At 39.2% G+C, this 20,717-nt stretch overlaps 1 long non-coding RNA gene across 1 annotated transcript; it reads right to left on the minus strand.

The window, feature by feature from the left end:
* Positions 1-3,278: 3,278 nt before the first annotated feature.
* Positions 3,279-7,836, minus strand: LOC120434229. The gene is made up of 3 exons (XR_005609004.1): positions 7,799-7,836; positions 4,421-4,544; positions 3,279-3,519 (listed from the first exon to the last, which is right to left on the minus strand). It is a non-coding gene; the product is annotated as an uncharacterized LOC120434229 (long non-coding RNA).
* Positions 7,837-20,717: the final 12,881 nt, after the last annotated feature.

The raw sequence follows: 20,717 nt of genomic DNA on the forward strand, positions 1-20,717 counted from the left end.
TATCATTATTACTTATGGCTGCTGCCAAGAGGTCTCTGAAGGCTGGTGATTTTGTACTGGGAAATTCACGATGGACTTCTGTAGGTACATAAACAGTTGGAAGTTCCCGGCCATGAGAACTGTCCACTTTAGAAATCAGACTTCGATCCAGAGGAGACGAGTTTGTTGCCACTTCAAGCATGGCCTCTGCTAATCTGCTATTCTGGTTCTGTTTATGGGCCTTCAATATACTACTGACTGGTGGCTGGTGATCTGCATTGATGAACTTTCCAAGTCCTGGATTTTGAATTGCATATTTATGCCAGTTTTTGTATAACTCTACTTTTCCAACCTCTCTCTGAAGTACCTCTTTGCATTCATTTATTATCTTTCTTGGTTCACTTTCCTCTTCCCCTCCCCTCATTGCTTTAGTTAATTCTTTCCGGTTGATGAAAGGCTCCCATTGGCCTGGGTAACCGAGGAGAGCATCGGCCTCCACAGATTGGAGGCGATTTGCTTCCACGGTGATCTCTTCTTCACTGGCTTGTGGTTTCATTCCCCGTGCCAAAGCATGAAACAAGCACCTCTTTCCCTTACTTTCTATGCTCATTGTCTGGTTATTCATGTGCACATCATAATGACCATCAGGATACTGGACACTCTTTGGTCTGTAGACTAATGTCACAGTTTTTTTAGCAGGTCTAGTGTCTGGGCTCAGCTCTTGCATTTTGGTAAGTCTTCCATTGCTGTCCTCTGTTAGGATGACAACTTTAGTGCCAGTGGCTTCTGACAGAACTCTGATATCAAGGATGGTGCCTGCAGTCGTGGAGTTCTTGAACTTCTCAGCATATGATTGTGAGTTTTGACCTGCATGTCCTACAAGTTTGTGATTAGAGTTTAGCTTTATTGGCATGCATGCAATGTGTCTGGTGTTCTGTCCAGCTTTGAGGTTTTCCTCTGTTTTGCGACTCTTTAAGCCCTTTCTTATGTAACGACCAATTGCACCATTTGCCTGGCCTTTAACAATAGAAACTATGTGACTGGAGACCATGTAGACACTTTGGATACCTCCCAGAAGTGCTGTTGTTTTTCTGTGGCTATGTAATTTAGCTTTACCAGTCACTGTGGAGAGGAATGGATTCAGCATGTTCTTCCAGCTGAGGTCTTCATAGAATGGCTGTATTGCTGTACTGACCTCTTTGAAAATGGCCAACAGTTTATTCTTCCTGCTCTCGTCCTTCAGGAGATCGTGACGTTGCTTTTTATCATCAAGTTGTGAGAGAATAATGAGATCTCCTAATGTAGATAAAGTGAAATTAAAAATAATAAAAGAGCCTTTATCTTCAGTGTCATTTAGTGTCTGAGTCAGTATTTTCCCTTCAGTCTTTCCTGGTACATAGCTGATTTTTTCTTTTAACATTTCTTTACTTGTCTGTTTTACTACATTCTTCAAATTAGTCTTTAAGACTACACTGAAGCCATCTTTAGCCTGTCTTGAAAGGAAAATTGACATTGATTTAAGCTGTTTACCAAATTTAAATAAGGTTTTAAAACATTTGAATCCATTTGATATCAGCTTTCCAATTCGTGACGCATTAAGAGAGACACCAATGGAAATGGCATTTTCTATAGACCATGACTTCCAGCTGAATTCTCCTGTCACCATGGCCTCAATGCCAGTGATGCAGTCTGATATTGACTCTGTAATGAGTCCCATTCCAACTTGAGCAAATGTTCCAAATGTAAATACAGTGAGCAGTGCTCCTCCAACAATCTGTAAAACTCCAAGAAAGAACACCAGCAGACCTTCCCATGAGAAACGATTCTTCTCTACCACAGAAAATACACATTTCAGACCTCGATGGTGGGCGTTCATGGCTTCAGCTTGGAGATCTTTTTCCTCGTCTGACACCAGTTTAAAAATCTGGATTGTTTTGAACATTGCATCCCTCGCTTTCTCTTTTATTTCATCCAAATTTTGGATAGCCTCAGTAATGTTTTTGTCAAAGGAACTATACATTATGCACTTGGTTGTTAACTGTTTTTACAGGCCATTTGGGTTACTGTTTGTTGAGTCTGCAGAGGACATTTTTACAAATTGAAGACAGCCTGTTAGTTCCTCAATGAGAGTGGTATTATAAATATCTTGAAGATTTTCACAGTATTCTGAAAACAGGTTCATCTCAGCAACATCATTCATCATGTGAATTATCTTTTCTGCTACTAGTTTCTCCAGAGAGGACACTGTGCTGAAAGATGGCTGTAGTTGTTCATTGGAGATGATTATCTGACCAGATCCAGGTTTACCTTTGCATGCAGTTTGACCAAAAGCCTGGAGTTCCACTCTTGTGTTCTCACAGAGTAAGGAGAGGATAACAAATAATCCTCCATTATTGTTCACCTCTGTGGAAACCTTTATGTCTGTGCCACGTCCAGCAAGGTTTGTGGCAACAATGACATCACCGGGAAACAGCTCCTTGTGTATTTTGCTCAAACTGTCTCTGTCACTGCGGCAGTAGAGAATGATTTCACCTGGGATGCTGCTGGGAGTCCTAGCCTGCTGTATATCTGTGTGGTTTTTTATGTAATCAGTTTTGATCAGCTTTGTTACATAAGTTACTATGTTGTATGATTTACTCAGTTTTTGTTCATCAATATTTTTCATCTGGCGTATTTCATAAAAAAGAGTGTCCATGCCTTTTGTTTCCTCATCTTTATACCACTGCACCATCTGCCTCACTGTGGACCACCAACCATCAGGTTCAGATACAGGGCTTGAGTCAAGAGGAAACTCTCAAAAACTCCACATTATGATTGGCTGATGGATCCCAAAAGGGACTGCATGTGATTGGAGATGCATTGTAGGGAAACTCCTTCAGATATCTCCAGAGACAGAGCACAGAGCTCTGTGATGAACACCTGAGTGTGCTGCAGAGTGCTGATGGATGTCTTTAAACAGAAGCTTTTCCTGGACTGAAAGGATCTCACTGAGCTGATCAGCTGTGAGCTGACTCAGACTGAGATTTGAAAGTGGGAGACTGCATTTCACCGAGATGATTTCAAGAAACTCATCACTGTCACTGCCTGATTCGTAGTTGGCTTCACACTCATCCAGATGCCCTATTAAGCCATCTCACTGTGACTCACATTCATCTGAGATGTGGGCACTCAGTTTTTTTTTCAAGCTGCTCTTTAGCTTGTTGGTGAAATTCTTATAGTCTTTGATTCAGTTTTTCTTTCTGTCTCTCCTCTTTCTTCCACTTCTCTTCTCTCCTCTTCTCTTCTCATTTCCTCTTGATTCCCGATTGGCTTATTAAAACAACATTCACACTCATTCAACTCATCGTTAACAACTGGTTTGTTGTATTCCCTTCCACTGAACACATGTATGTATCGTCCATGAATAGTACTTTGGTATAATTTATGAAAATGATATTCACGGAGACAGGACTTTATTCACAACATCTCAGTTTGTCACCCATGTGGCTTTCTTTTGAAAGTTTGTTCCCCGTTTTGATCTGAACAGTGACGTGGTACTTTCTGAAAGATAAAATAAATAAATAAACAAATTAGAAATACTTCTTGATATAACAACCAACTCAAGCACTTTAGGAGACTTCATTCATTAGAAAAAAGAAAAAAAAATCAGAAAACAAACCTAATTTAATTTTGAAGGTTCTCCTCTTTATATTACTGTCCCGCTTACTTTGGTGCAACAGCACCACAGCCAGTATTTTTAGATCTCTTCCTAGAAGGTCTGTTTAGCCAACATGCCTTCTTGCTCTACAATTTCATCATGAACCTCAATCCTGCACAGAGGGTAAACATCATCTGTGTGAACTGCCTGACTGTCATGTCAAGGATAATCCTGATGATGAAATCTAGATCCCCAGCTAGAATTCAGAGACCAAACAGGGATCTTCAAAGGTCAGTGCATTCAAGCCTGAAGTTCGCACATAGATCAGAAATTAAAGTCTTATAATATGCAGTTAGGCTAATCATTTTAAGTCTCTCCACAAAATGATAACCATGTAAAAGTCTTTTGGGATGAAAATCTCAAACTGCTTGCCAGTTCACTGCTGAACTTTCTTGACAGGCATTGATTTGTCAGTTAAAAGGCTTTGGAGTTAAAAGTCCTCTAAGCAGTGACCAAGCCTAACATCAACAGAAAACCCTAAAAGGTAGTTTCAAATGTACTAATGAACAGATAGATTCAAAGGAACATATTATGTGAACAGAGAAGAAGTAGTCCAACCATCAATGGGAGCCATTAGTAATATCCCAGTGGTGCTGATATGCTAAAGCCATTCCAAGAAAAAGGCCTCTACACTTCCTACTGGTTTCTGAGCGCTGTAACCATCAATAATTTAGTTTTCTCAATTTCAAGGCATTTTTTATTGACATGGCACAAACTGATTAAACATTTGCCAAAGTGACTCACCTGTTTCCAAAAGTTTCAATGCCAAGAAGCACCAACTTTAATGTACTGGAATGTGAAAATTGCCTTGGCCTTGTTATATTCCATTTCTTCAAACTAGAGCATCCCACTGGAATTTCTTGAGGATCTGTTGAAATGACAAAGGTGGTAAGGTCAGTGGTATTTAAAGTCTTTATTAACTCAGTTTGCTCCGTTGTGTAGTGGCTAACACATTAGCCTCACAGGTGAAAGATTCCTTGTTCAAGGCCGGGAAGACACAAGAATCTGGAAGGGTTTCCAATGTATGATTTGGCGTGTGCAATTTTGAATTTGTCAAAATGTGTGCCAAATCAAACATGTTTTTTCTATGTCAGATATAGAAAAACAGCAACATGGAAGAAGGAACACAAGAAGCTGGAGAAGTACCAAGGGCTCAGAGAAGAGCTCGAGAAGATATGGAGGGTAAAGGCAGCAGTGGTCCCAGTGGTAATCGAAGCATTCGGTGCAGTGACCCCCAAGCTAGGCGAGTGTGTCCAGCAGATCCCAGGAGCGACATCTGACATCAGGACCCTCAAGCTCCCAGGCCTCATGTAGAAGACCCAAGCTTGAAGGATAAAGACCGGCCGCAGTGAAGTGGGAAGACATGCAACAATTCCACAGATCAGACTCCACCTGGGCCTACTGCTCTCGAGCCATACGGCATATGGTCGCCTGCTCACCCACTGGTGACCAGGGGAATTTTTTATATACCAAGGTATGTGAAGATGTGAATGCAGTAACCAGTTGATGTACACCACAGCAGTAGTGATCCTTGACATACTTAGCTATAAGTTAAACAGTTACAAGAAGCAGTACCGAACTAGCGATCCCTAACCTTAACCCAGATAGCCCGCGAGTTTAAACAATACTCACTACATACCAAGTGGTCTAAACAGTCCCAAAAATATGGCATTATCTCAATTATGTTTTCCAGGTTCCTGAAGACCTAAACTTAAGTAATCAATATAAAATGTCTAGTATAGCACAAAACTTTGTGTTAGTAAGTAAAACAGTTAGAACTTGTTATGTTTCCTTCATCTGGAGATTTAGATGGACGCCATTTAACACAGAATGGCTGTACTCCTTGTATGTTGAATAAAGTAAGACAGGGTTGTCCGTGTTATTTTCTTTATTCAAAAATGCTCCCCGGGAAAGTCTGTGGAGAGTCCGTCCGTTATGTGAACCTTGGATGTAGGAGGAACAATGCGGTTTTTGTCCCGGACCAGCTCTTTATCTTCTTGACGATATTTGAGGGAGCATGGGAGTTTATCCATGTTTTTTCTTGACTGGGAGATAGCATTTGACCGTGTTAATCGAAGTTTTCTCTGGGAAGTTCTTTAGGAGTATGGAGTGTCTGGCCTGTTACAAGCCAGGAGATGGCTGTAGAGAGGGAGGCCTGAGCTTCTCTGCTTAGGTGAAACAAGTAGAACAATTCATTCTTGTTACATTACATTATGTGGAACGACCTGCCTTTAGAGATAAGACAGGCTTCTTCTCTGCCTGTTCTTAAATCACACCTGAAAACCCATATCTTCACCCTGGAGATGTTGGTTTTTAGTTCTAGTTTTATTTTAGTTGTTTTAATTTAATTTATGCTGTTTTATCTTATTTTTAAATATAGGGCTGTTTTAATTTTTATGTATTATGTTTTTTATTTTTTACTGTTTTGTTTTATTCTATTGTTCTTAACTTATTTAAGGTACAGCACTTTGGTCCTGTGCTTTGTATTTTAAAGTGCTTTATAAATAAAGATGGATTGGATTGGATTACCTTCCTCTGGAAGTTTAACTGGCAAAAACTGTCTGTGCAACAATGTCCATATGAAGTGAAACTAAACTTAGCCCAGAGATTATATCTCCATACCAGGAATGTTTTACCTGTTTTACTAGATCTCAGAATGTAGATTGTTTTGTTAGGATGCTACTGTTTGCACAGACTGATTCCACTTGTCACATGTTGTATTAGATAATACAGTAGAACACAGTGTTATCCGGGTTATTTTCATTGGTCAAATTCTTGAAGACCTAACCTTGACTGCACAAAATAATAGGTATGGCTCGTTTTCACTGAGATGAAACATGACCTTTTCCTGTTGCTTTTATGATACAATAGTAGTGACAAAACCACTCAGTGTTAAAAATCTGGTACCATTAAATAAATGAAAAGGATTTAAGATGAACAACAAAGTTTTTTATTTTGGTTGGTTATCTTTTGAATTTTAAAGTATGTTTACCTCATAATAGTGTACACTTGCAATTCTTACTCTTTTATTGTATCTTGATTTATCTTGATGTTTTTTCATTACTCAGAATGTAAAGTTAATGTAGAAGCCCTCAATTAAAGGACAGATAGTCTAAGATTATTAAGTTGTGTGGACTAAAACTCAAACTGAAATTCAGCGAGTGGCTTCATGCATTGTTAGAACAAAATTCACAGATTTGCCTACATTTTCCTTCGTTTTCTTCATCTCACAGAAATCAAAGAGCTGTTAATATTCATAAAATTCACTTTTCAAGTAGAGTCCATTCTTCTTTACTGATTAAAATTGACCAATCAATATAAAAATATACTTTCGTTTATAATTCAAGCCATGCAATAATTTGCATCAGATAGCAAAAAATATTACATATGATCTATGTCCATTGTTACACAGCTACTGATCTGCACATATTTGTTAAACAGAAAAATCCATAAAATCACCTTGGAGAAATATCAGAATCAGAAAGACTTTATTTATCCCCAAGGGGCAATTAAGTTAACTGTAGTCCTGAAGAAAGTGGACAGAAGATGCATCCTTGTTTATAATAATAATCTTATTATTATGAAGAATAATCTTCTTTCACCATTTTTAGGTTCTAAGTTCAATGAAAACTGAAACGTTTTTAAGCTGCCATGACTGTGTGATACTCATGATTAGGTAAAGGTAGCTTTCTAAATTACTTTTAATTAATCAGAAGTTAAACATGTGAATTTAATGATTCTTCACAGACTAAAAATAGTATACGAACATTTACAGTTTATACACTGACATAAAAAGACAGTAGTTCTTTTATATTTTTTGTGAAAAAAATAAAACATCTAAGCTCCTCAAAGTCCTCTGAATGCTCCTTTGTTTTTGTGATATTGTGTAAATATAATACCAACAGCTGTTCCCCATCATTTGTTCAGCGAAATAAACACGCACAACAAGGCAAATATTGTACTGGGGGCCCCTTTATCTTTAAGTTTAGTGAGAATTAAAAGAGTTGATTAATTAAATTTGTATTAAAAATAGAGTCAAATTTTTTTAGTCTAGTCTAATTAAGGTAATAAAATATATTTTTTTTTATTATTAAATAAAAAATGTCAAAGCTGTTGCATTACCTTCATGTGGAGGTTTCGATGGAGAAAGCAGTCTGCACTACAGCGTCCATATGAAGTGAAACTAAATTGTAACTCAGAGATTAAATCTGTTACCTCCCAGGAATGTTTGAACTGAGAGTCAAACACAAGGCTGTGGCTTTTTGTTTTGTCTACATGTTTCATTTTGCATTGAAATGTTTGGACCACACATTTTAAAGACATTTTCCATGAATTCAATTGCCTATATGCATATACTTCTTTCAGATCTAACCTTAAAAGACTGGTCTTGTTTAAGGAGACTGAAGTAGAGAAAGTTGGAAGAGGCAGAGTCTGAACTAACTGGTTCCAACACTGTCAGCTCTGTGACGACTCCTCAGCTCTACAGCATCTTTAAATATAACCAGTTATTCTGTTCTTGCCCGAAAGGTGGGTTTTTATCTCAAATTCATACATCACCAGGTAATTTAATTTTAGTGGCAAAATGAGATTAAAAAACATTAGTATTATTATGCTCCTACCTCAAAGCACACTGTGCGCTGTCGATCTCACGTGCTGCACAATAATGTTTAATATTTAGTATTTACTGTCATATTCCCATATATCATTGTGATCTTGTTTATTACTCTCGTTTTCTTCTGCTTGCTTTCTTTTTTCTTTCTCAACAGGTGATCCAGGTGATCGATATATGTATTTTTTGTCTGCTTATTCTGTTGGTTTTTTTTTGCCCTTTTCCCCGTCCCTCCTCTCAGTTTTTTTTTTTTTTTTTTCTTTCCTCTTTCTTTCTCCCTTTCTTTCCACCAGTCAAGTCTGTCCCGTATTCAGCAAGTGAAAATAAAATAAACAATAAAGGTGAATCAAATGGACCATTACGGCAAGGCTGGGATGGTCAATTTGGTAAAGTAAATCCGTTGGGCATCTTTCTTCGCCTTTAGACAATAATTCTGATGGCAAAAGAACCAAACGGGACAGGTTAAAAAAAAAAAAAAAAAAAAAGATATCACATAGTCAAGGTTACTGACTTCAGAAGAAATTCACAAGGAAAAAGAAGCTAGAATATTGAAAACTTGGCCCAACATGATCTGGCAGAGAGAGACAAACGAATTACTCACAGGGTATGGACCATAGAGCCCGGGTGCAGTACTTTTTCTTCATGTCAGGAATCACAACAACAGATGTCACTGTCAAGGTCTTGCGTCGTGTGACCCAGTGTTTTTGTGTTTCATTGTATTTTGATATTCATTGTTTATCTTTTAGCTCTGGTCTTTAGCTCCTAGGTTGCCTAGTTGTAGTTCTTTGTTCATTTAGACTCCTTTGTGTCATCTTCCCCTGTGTTAAAGTTCCCTTTGTTGTTGAGTGTGTCTTATCTATCATGTTTTATGTCTGCTTGGTTCATGTAATCAAGTTCGGGTCACGTCTGCGTCCCGTCATGTTTCCTGTTTATTTTGAAAGTCTTGTTTCCATGTTCTATGTGCTTGGTTTACACTTCCCCTGTGGTGTCATTATGATTTGTTTGTGTCAGCTGTTTCCCAATGTGTGGCCACTTCCCCTGATTACCTCATGTGTGTATTTAAGTCTTTTGTCTCTTACTGCTCGTCTGCTGCACAGTCATAGTTAAAGTCACAGTTTAATTCGTAGTCTAGTCTAGGTTATCGTTTTTGTTTGATTTATTCATATATCAGCCAAATAAAGGTTTGCTGTATTTTGAAAAAAAAAAAAAAAAAAAAAAGATTATTATGTTATGGTATCATATAACATGAGAGATAATTAGGCTTTTTTCTTTATAATCCTATCCTGTCTGGCAACTTTTGCAATCAGAACTATGATCTGAATGCAGTGTTGTGCCAAACATATTCTGCTTTTCAAAGATCAGCTCTATAAATTCTCTATAGGCTCATCTTTTGCATGTGTTTCTTTTCCCTCTTTATTTATTCATTTCTATTCATGTTATTTCAGCTATTACATTACATCTAAAATATATATTATAGTAAGACAATGTCTAAGATGACAGGCAAGGGATAAAAAGTCAAGAGAAGGGGGATGAAAGAAGACAATAGGAGAAAATACCATAACAGGATAGAGCACATATAGAAATGTGCCACTAACTGCTGCACCTGTAAGAAAAAACACATGGGGAAAAAACACACTGCATTTTTTCGAATATGTGTCATATTATTGGTGAAACACCTGCTAATAAAACAACAAATTCAAGTAACTGTGTGCATTTGAGATATTGGACAAAATGATATTTTCTTCTGTATGACTGAAATGTTCACGTAGCCTAGCCAAAACAATGTATTACTGAGGAGAGCGTTCTGATTAGAGATTATACATTTTAATGGCCAGTAAACATGGATTATGTTTAAGATAAGCATTTGGTGCAGCTACTGAAGTCACAGGCACAAGGAATGAAAACCAGAGGTTTGAGGCAGCAATCACCTGCCCTATTTTTGTTGAGCACAGCACTCAGACTAGTTCTGCAAGTGATTTGTTTTTGCTTTTTTTTCATATCTACAATTCTGCGCCATCTAATGGAGAAGGTAAGGATTGCACTGAGGACAAACTATTCACTGTGTTTCTCATAATTGTAAAACTTTGATTCTAATTTACAATAATAAACTTGTCATTTACTAATTTCTACAATCATTTGATAATGAAACTTCATCCTACTCCTTTTCAAGCATAAGCATTGTGTAGACATAGAGATTTTCATGAAAAATTGATGTTTTTATTCTCTCTCTCTCTCTCTCTCTCTCTCTCTCTCTCTCTCTCTCTCTCTCTCTCTCTCTCCATCTATCAGTAAGCTCCACATGTGCATCTTTCTGACAATCAGAAACATGCCTCATGAGGGCTTGGCATCCTTCAGAAGGACCTGTGCTCAGTAATCCAGCTGAGAATCATAAGATGTATTTTGTCTCAGAAAGTGAGATATAGCACTATGATTTATAAAAGGAGTACAAAAATGTAAGTCATAATTTTTATGACAATCATTAAGTTATACACAGGGCAGTGACCATGAGGGGAGCTGGATGCTGCATACACTGCAATTTTGGACCTAATGACTTACGGTTCAAACATGCGACCTGGAACTCCTCCCTGAATGTCAATTAAGTCATTTCAGAATAGAGGTTGCCCTACCTTTTACCAATGAGTAAACTTATGACCAATATAGTGATTAAAAGAGAGGAATGCCCTAACTGTTAGGATGCCTGGGTCGTTGACCCAGGGCTTTTGGGTTTATTATATTATTTATCATTTCTAGTCTTTGGTTTCTTTCTTAGAGTTCTGTTTTATGGTTTATGTCTCTGTGTTCTATAGTTGCTCTGTCTCCCCTGTCGGCTGTATCCCCTTGTTAAGTTCGCGTCTCTGTGTTATGTTTCTTGTTTTACTTTGAAAGTCTGTGTTTCATGTTAGTGTATCTGGTTTTGCTTCCCTTGTCTCGTTAGCCCTGATTTGCCCCAGCTGTGTTTCCCTCCTGTCTCCCATTTCCTGATTGCTCCCTCAGTGTATTTAAGCCCTGTGTTCTCTTTGGTCTGTGTTGTGATCTACTCTTATCTACCCTCACTCATGCTGTGTGTTTTGTTTTCCGGCCTGTGTTAATGTTTGTACTTTGGAAGTTTGTTACTTTGAGTTCAGCATTAAAGCTGTTTTTTGAGTTCACGTCTGTCTCCGGAGTCTGCATTTTGGGTCCTTTTCCTGCCTGCACACAGCCGTCACATAACACTAACATCAGGCAATGAGAGAGTGGGGGAGGCCAGCTTTAACCTGATGGATGAGAAACAACTATTTGGGGGACTGTGACACTGCCTCACTCCACCCTGGCTGAAGGCAGAGATCAGAGAAAGACTGGAACCACTAGCATGCCATGAATTTCAACTACAGGAAGAGGCCCCTGAATCCCACCCACAGCCGCGATCTGGATATTTCACAAATAAATAATGAAATAACATAGACTGAAAGTTTGACTTAGTAATTAGGAAGTCCTGTGTTTGGGTTCAATTTTCCATAAACCTGACACTTGTTTCTTATAACTGTTGCTTCACACTAACGGTGCCTATTGCATCTAAAAACAGCAACATGGTTTCCATATGACACAGAGTGATGACTTTGATTGAACCTGGTTGATTGAATGTTGATTAAATTTGTATTGTTGTTCTGACCCCTTTGCAAAGGCAAATTAAAAACTCAGAAAGACAAACAGCTTGTGTGTAATTCTATTTAATCCAGAATTTCATAACAGTGGCCAATTATGTTTTTAGGCTGTTTTCAGTATGTTTTAGATACATTTAGATAAACTTTTAACACATGTAATATCATATTGGTACATTTCCATGCACGATTGTGTAAAAACATTTCCATAGTAGGAAAGGAAATTACTACAGTTTACAGTAACCTGCACCACTGGAAGAATACGGAAACACTGCAATTATTGCTACTAACTCGCTTTTATTTTGACAGAAATATTTGAGAGATATGGATATATGGTTTCAGGTAAATACAGATAATATATATTATAATTTCATTGTTAACCTCCCTCACCACCACCATCATAGTTACACTGAATTAAATTATGCACCATTTTCAAGATAACGAATGGGATGCTGCTGACAGAGAACAACATGCAGGTTTTTTTCTGTAGCTTCTGTGATTCATCTCAAGCAGTTTCTTTATTTCCAGAGCTCCTTTCACAGTCAGGCTCTGCAGAATCACACCAGCTGTCACCTTGTGCTCCAACCAGCAAAAAAGAAAATCAAGCTGCTAAATCTTAATATAACACATGTGTAGTTTGTCTCTTGAACACTGGAGGGCACTCAGGTACTCTGTGGAGTTAATGATTTATAAGCCTTTGAGGGCGATTATTAATGTACTATAAGAAAACACTTTGTTGCAGCATTTTTGTGTGCTCTTTGTGCACTGGCTGAGGAATCAGAACACGTGTGACCAATTTCAGCTGTTCATATAATTGAAGATGATAAATGTCAGCAAGTCCCTGGTTTTAAAATTTTCCCTTTTTGTTATCGTCAACATTGGTATTGAAAGATTCAAACTATCACAGCTAATATCACCACACTAATTTGCTGGACACAGTGTAATTATTGCTTTGCTATAAAGTCTAAGCAAGTAGTAACGCCTTTGTCCAAGTTTAGAAACCACAGAGACTTTTGACATAATGGACCAAGTCTGTATCATAATTCTTTTGTTGTCTTACATAATCTGACATATTCAGATATATTATCTAAGTATCAAGAGTAAGTAAAATAAAAAACAAAAAAGTACAAAACCTGTCTTAAATTTGCAATCTATACTGAGCTATAATGGCTAAACAAGCAATTAGGACTTTTTTTCTGTGATAAGCACTCTTAAAATTAAAAAGTTAAAATTAAACCAAAGGCACAGAGATATCTGATAATGATGATTAGACAGGTGGAAGATCTCCAGGTTTTCACTGTACTTCATTTGCTTGTAAGGGTCACATTCTCTTCTCTTGCAAACTGAAAAGAAAACAGAAATCCACTCTGGTCAGATGCTTACCACAATGCATGCAGGTACCTCCCATCCCTTTCATTATGAATCACATATAATATGATGTAAAATTTGATGTTACCTTTTCATCAGAGGAGGTTGGCAACTTCTTTCCTGTGTGGATCGTTTTGATCTTTGTAGCCCTGGTTAGCGATCCAATTATTAATAGTAGTTAGATGGTCATCTGTCATAGCACCTTTGTTTTTAAGCTGGTCAAACCATTCCTTTACCATCTTTTCACTGTGGTGTGGAAAACTGTTTTCAAAATCTTTAAGTCTGCTTTTGCTTATATTTTTATTCTGAAAGTTTTTGAAGTTCCTGCTACTATCCAACCAGAATTTTGGCATTGAACCAAGGATTGTCAGCTTGAAAGTACCCACAACATCATTACTACTTATGGTTTTAGCCAAAAGGTCTCTGAAGGCTGGTGATTTTGTACTGGGAAATTCACGATGTACTTCTGCAGGTACATAAACTGTTGGAAGTTCACGGCCATGATATTTGTGCACATCAGAAATGTTCCCAGTAGATGAGTTTGTTGCCACTTCAAGCATGGCTTCTGCTAATCTGCTATTCTGGTTCAATTTTCTGGCCTTAAATATGCAAGTGACTGGTGGCTGGTGATCTGCATTGATGAACTTTCCAGTTCCTTTAATTTTTTTTTTGCATGTGTTTGCCAGTTTTTGAATTTTTCTACTTGGCCAACTAATTTCAGACGTAACGCGTTGCTTTCTTTTATGGCTGGCTCCAGCTCCCTCTAACATGTACCAGTCCCCTCCCCTGATTGTTTCAGTTAATTCTTTCTGCTTGATGAAAGGCTCCCATTGGGCTGGGTAACTGAGGAGAGTATCGGCCTCCACAGATCGAAGACGATTTGCTTCCAAAGTGACCTCTTTTTCACTGGCTTGTGGTTTCATTCCACGTGCCAAAGCATAAAACAGACAGCTCTTGCCTTTGTTGTCTATGCTCACTGTCTGGTTATTGATGTGCACATCATAGTGACCATCGGGGTATTGGTGGCTCTTTGGTCTGTAGATCAGGGTCACAGTTTGATTGGCATGTCGAGTGTCTGGGCTCAGCTCCTGCATTTTGGTAAGTCTTCCATTGCTGTCCTCTGTTAGGATGACAACTTTAGTGCCAGTGGCTTCTGACAGAACTTTGATATCGAGGATGGTGCCTGCAGTCGTGGAGTTCTTGATGTTTTCAGCATGTGATCGTGAGCGCTGACCTGTTCTTGTGCAATTTGTTTAGCTGTGTGTTTTACTGCATTCTTCATATTTGTCTTTAAAACAGCACTGAAGCCATCTTTAGCTTGTCTAGAGAGAAATTTTGGCATTGACTTGAGCTGTTTGCCAAATTTAACTAAGATTTTACAACATTTGAAGCCCTTTGAAATCAGCTTTCCAACTCCGAACTCAGTGAGAGAGACACCAATAGAAATGGCTTTTTCTATAGCCCATGATTTCCAGCTGAATTCTCCTGTCACCATGGCCTCAATGCCAGTGATGCAGTCTGATATTCCCTCAATAATGAGTCCCATTCCAACTTGAGCAAATGTTCCAAATGTAAATGCAGTGAGCAGTGCTCCTCCAACAATCTGTAAAACTCCAAGAAAGAACACCAGCAGACCTTCCCATGAGAAACGAGGCTTTTCTTCCACAGAAAACACACATTTCAGACCTCGACTGTAGCGGGCGTAAGCTTCAACTTGGAGATCTTCACCAGCATCTGAAACTAGTGAGAACATCGGGGATTTTGGGGCGATTGCATCCCTCCCTTTCTCTCTTATTTCTTCTAACTTTTGGATAGCCTCAGTAATGTTTTTATCAAAGTAACTATACATTGTAGACCTGGTTGATAACTGTTTTTCCAGGCTGGTTTGGTTGCTGTTGGCTGAGTCTGCAGAGGACATTTTTACAAACTGAAGACAGACTATTAGTTCCTCATTGAGAAACCTCAGAGATTCCTGTGCCTTCATTAGATCATCTATGGCCTTAGTGAGGTAATCTGCTTTCTTTTGTTGTATAGTGCAATATGCATCATTGTAACAAGCTACAGCTGCCCAGCTTTCATCTTGTTTCATGGCTTTTTCAAACATTATGGCTGCAGTATCCCACTTTTTCTCATCCAGTGCAATATTTCCAAACTTGATGTAGTGATAAATGCTGGAACATGGTGAAGTCTACTTTCAGACTGACTTTTTGCCTTTGACAAATCAGCTTTCAAACTTTCTTCCAATTCATTTCTCTTCAACTGATCAATTTCCTCTGATTTAGTTTGCAGCCAAAACCCCCAGAACTCATTCATGATGGCAACAACAGCTCTTTCCTCGTCTCCATCAGTGGTGTTATAAATATCTTGAAGTGTTTCACAGTATTCTGAAAACAGGTCCTCCCGCAGTTTGATCTCAGCAACATCGTTCATCATGTGACTTATCTTTTCTGCTGCAAGTCGGTCCCTTGTGCTCTTGGCTTCCTCCAGAGAGGACACTGTGCTGAAAGATGGCTGCAGGTGTTCAGTGGAAATGATTATCTGAGCAGATCCAGGTTTACCTTTGCGTGCAGTTCGTCCAAAAGCCTGGAGTTCCACTCTTGTGTTCTCGGAAAGGAAGGAGAGGATCACAAATAACCCTCCATTATTGTTCACCTCTCTGGACACTTTAATGTCTGTGCCACGGCTGGCAAGGTTTGTGGCAACAATGACATCACCAGGAAGCAGCTCCTTGTCTATTTTACTCAAACTGTCTCTGTCACTGCGGCAGTAGAGAATCACTCTTTTACTTGGGATGCAGCTCTTCAGCTCTTCGTAGATCTCTTTGGCTGTATTGATAGTTTCACAGATTACCAACGCTGCTCTTCCTTCTCTGTATGAATTTGGGGAAATCTGAGCCGTGACCACATGTTTTATTTCAGATTTCCATTCTTCAGCTGTTTTTTTTCAGAGTTCCTTTGACCTCAAATAACTTCTTCCTGTTGAATGTTGGTATTTTGCACACAGAGAGATTTGGATATAGATCCTGCAAAAACTGAATGTCTGCTTTGCTCCCCAGTGTTCCTGTTGTTCCGTATATTTTTCCCTGGTATTTCTCAAAAAAAGAAATGTTGGAAATGTAGTTTGTCACTGTTGAAATTGTGCTCAGTTTGAGTTGGTATTTAATCTCCACAAACTGCTGCAGACCATCACCCCATTTCTTATTCAGTTCAACAATACCAGTGGATCTGAAGTCCACTGGACAGACGTTGTCATTTTCTACAACATATTCTCGTCCTTGTTTCAGTAACATTGCCAGAAAGGCATTCTGGACCCACACTGAGACTTTCTTCTCCACCAGATTCTTCAAGAATCCAGGAATGCTGATTTTATCTTTATTGTTTTCACATGGGGTGTACTGAATCCTCTCAGAGATCAATTCTGCAATGGGCTTGATGAGAACTTCTTCTGACTCATAGAGAGGACAACACAACCCTTCCTCCAAGACAAGAAATGAAAGCTCTGGGATGTCCTGGTCATTGTATGGACTGCACTTTTGAAGACAGAGCTGTCCCTTGTCATCTAGTGTGTAAACAGTAAAGCCGTAAGGGACATAGTCCTTAATTTATTTGAAAAAGTCAACCATAGCATCCTGACTCACTGTTTTCAGTTTACTGAGAAGTTCATCCTTTTGACTCTTGTACATATCTTCTGTAAATCCTTTTGGCACAATGTTAGATTCTTCAGCAATACCTAAAATGTCCATTGGATCATTAATTTCAGTGTCTTCTGTGTTCATCGAGTCATAGATGGCCTTGAAGAATGAAGCAGGAGGACCTCGTACAAATGTCTGGTGTCCTGTAGATAGGAAGCCATGCTGACTGACGTGGCTCCAGATCATGGTGAGAATAATGTTCAGGTGCTGCATGGAGACCATGGGGCTGGACAGGTACGTCAGCTGCACTCCTTGATCCAGCAGCAGTGAGTCCACTTCATCGATAATGATGCACTGAAAGTTACGATCAGGCCTCACATCCTTCATCTCAAATATTTGGCGAAGGTAATCAGCAGCAAAGGCTTCAATGGTTCCATAGACCACGTCCTTCTGATAGCATTCTTTCCGATCTTTATCCTCATTTTTATTTGTGTTTGTGTCGACTGTAATGCCAAAGGACTGGTAGAATTCTGCCCATTCTTCAGCATCTCTTTGACATAACACAGAAGAGCTGGACACCACATCCACCTTTTCACCTCTAAGCACACGCAGCACTGCAAACATCGCTATGACACAAGACTTCCCTTCTCCAGTTCCCATCTCCAGGAGCTTCCCAGTGTCAGACAGGGCCAACAGGCACCAGCTTATCATCTGAGTTGTCCTGGGAAACCACTTTCTTTCAGCTGTGTGGAGGTGTACAGCATTGCATAAGACTGCAAGGATCTCCTGTAAATCCCCAACCTCCATGCTGTGACTCAGAGTCCTAGCTCGCTGTATGTCTCTGTGGTTTTTAATTTCACCAGTTTTGATCAAGTTTGCTACATTAGTTACTATGTTGTATGATTTACTCAGTGTTTGCTTATCAATAGTTTTCATCTGCTGTATTTCATAAAAAAGAGTATCACTGCTTTTTATTTCATCACCTCTAAGGCTCTTTTCTGTTTCCATCCTTACAGGGCTTTTCACAAATAAGAATCTGGATCAGATTCTGAGTTTTGTACGATTTTATGAGCTCAAGAAGAGATTTGTTGTTTTCATCTTTCCACTTGGAGGAAACCTGGTATATTTCCATCAAATGTAAAATCTTCATGATGGAAATACAACCGTCGTCATAGTGGTTTTCAGTTAATGCTCCAACAAGGTTTAAGGCCTCTACTGGTCCCCAAAGTCTTTGTTCCCCAAGATCTGAAACCATCTTGAAGACTTCTTTGGTTTCTTTGTCTAAGTCTTGAAGTTGTTCCACACAAGCAAATAAACTCTCCAAACACCATTTGCCTGCAGGATCTGTCATGTTTTTAACAGTTTCGGTTTGTTTTGTAAAACTTTTCATCAGATTCTCCAAAAAGGTCAAAATAAAGATCTCATTAGAAAGCAATTCCTTTCCAGTGATTTTCTTTGTGATTGTGATGATTTTGCTGTCAGTAATTGTATCTTCGTTTAGGTTACTGTGGAGCACCTGAAAAAGGATCTTGATAAACGCGTGTCTCAGTTCCACATCTTCACTGTGAAATTTACTCATGAGGTTCTGCAGGACCTCTGCAGCAAACACCAGGGAGTCATCGTCTTTGAGTCTTGAAAGTTCCAGAGCATGCAAAGCACTGAGACTTTGTTTTTCAATGATGAATCCACGACTTAACTGTGGGTTCCCTGTTTCCATTGCCTCTATGCCACGTTGAACATAATCAGACACAAAATCATCCATTGTACCATAAACAATGTCTGCTTCATCGACATCCAGGAATGATGGATCAGTCTTCTTCATGTTTGTGTTGAGTGAAATGTCAAGGTGCTTGTAGAAGTCAGACCACTCCTTTGTTTGCTCCTCTGAGTGAACATCAGAGCTCAGCACAATGTCCAGTTTGTTTCCCATGCAGACTTGCATGGCTGCAAACATGGCTGTAACACATGGGTCTTCTTCCACACCAACCAGTTGTACCACTCCACTTTTCTGAGTCAGCACCAGTCCACACCACCGCACCATCTGCCTCACTGTGGGCCACCAGCCTTTTATGTTGAACACTGCTTTGCAGAGCTGACACAGACACTTCTGTATGTTGTCTGAATTCAAAGATTCACATTTAAATGAATCTTTCATAAAAGGTTCTTCTTTTGGTACATTTTCTGTATATTTCAGGACACCAGTGTTAATGTTTTTTATCATATCAATGGCAGAGTCATCCAAATTCCACAACATCTTTACTTCTGCTAAAACTGCAGTTACACTGCTCTCATCATTTCCTCTTAGAGTCTTTTGGAAATCCTGACAAAATCTCTCAGGAGCAGCAGATTCAAGGAGCTGGATTAGAGAGCGCCCACAGTCATCTATCCAGTCTGGTGGTATGTCATACACTTGCACCAAGGAAAGGACTTGAGTTATGGAATCAGCATCTGCATATTTCTGTGACAGTGCTTTAAGCAGAGTGACTGCTTCCATTGGAGTCCATTGGTTCCTTTGCACAAGTTTGAGGAGCATTTCAGTGGATTCTGAGTGGACTTCTTTTCCATTTAGATGTGTGAGCGTGGATAAGAGAAGCTTTAAACACTGGATTTCCATATTTAAAGTGAACACAGAGGCTCTTCCAACTGCACTCTGCAGTGATGATGTGAGGGTGCTCAGGAATTCAATTATAAAGAGGTTCTCAGTGGAAATATCACATTCTGCCCATTGTTTGGCTATGAGGACAGCATCATTATCAGATCTGCTATCGTCACTGAAAAAGTGCATCAGGTTCAGATACAGGGCTTGAGTCAAGAGGAAACTTTCAAAAACACCACTTGCTGATTGGTTGATGGATCCCAAAAGGGACTGCATATGATTGGAGATGGTTTGTAGGGAAACTCCTTCAGATATTTCCAGAGACAGAGCACAGAGCTCTGTGATGAACACCTGAGTGTGCTGCAGAGTGCTGATGGATGGAGCAGCACTAATCCACTCATGTTAAGAGATTTTTACATTTACTTACTTTGATAACCTTTATTTTGCTTAAGTATAATTTCTTGTGAGAACATGATGTGCCTGCAACCTACAGATTAAGGAACAGAAGCATGCGTAAGGAAGTTACAAAGTCACACACGCTCAGGCAGAGACAGTTCCAACCTGAAGCTGATATGACAAAAGATACTAGTTCCTCTTGTCTTATGGATAACGGCCACTCATGCGATAACCATATCTAGAGATGTTTTTCTATTACATATGCTCCACCTAGAGATGCTGTGTAATCTATTCTCTGCTATAAAATAAAGAACGGACTGAGGCTCTGCGCGACTTGCTTGTGTCTTGCCACGCAGTAAGCTTTGCCGGTGTACACAAAATAAACTGAGTTTGTGTTTCTTGCTCTCCTTCCAGGTTTTCCTTTGACAACTCATCAAACAGAAGTTTGTCCAGGACTGAAAGGATCTCACTGAGCTGATCAGCTGTGAGCTGACTCAGACTGATATTTGAAAGTGGAAGACTGCATTTCACTGAGAGGATTTCAAGAAACTCATTACCGTCACTGCCTGATTCATAGCTGGCTTCAAACTCATCCAGATGCCATATTAGAATATCTCGCTTGGACTCACATTCATCTGAGATGTGGCCACTCTGTTGTTTCTCAAGCTGCTCTTTAGCTTGTTGGTGAGATTCTTTTAGTCTTTGATTCAGTTTTTCTTTCTGTTGCTCCTCTTCTCTTCCTCTCCTCTTCTCTTCTCTTCTCTTCTCTTCTCTTCTCTTCTCTTCTCTTCTCTTCTCTTCTC

Source organism: Oreochromis aureus, linkage group 18, assembly GCF_013358895.1.
Source record: "Oreochromis aureus strain Israel breed Guangdong linkage group 18, ZZ_aureus, whole genome shotgun sequence".
Classification (NCBI taxonomy): Eukaryota; Metazoa; Chordata; class Actinopteri; order Cichliformes; family Cichlidae; genus Oreochromis; species Oreochromis aureus.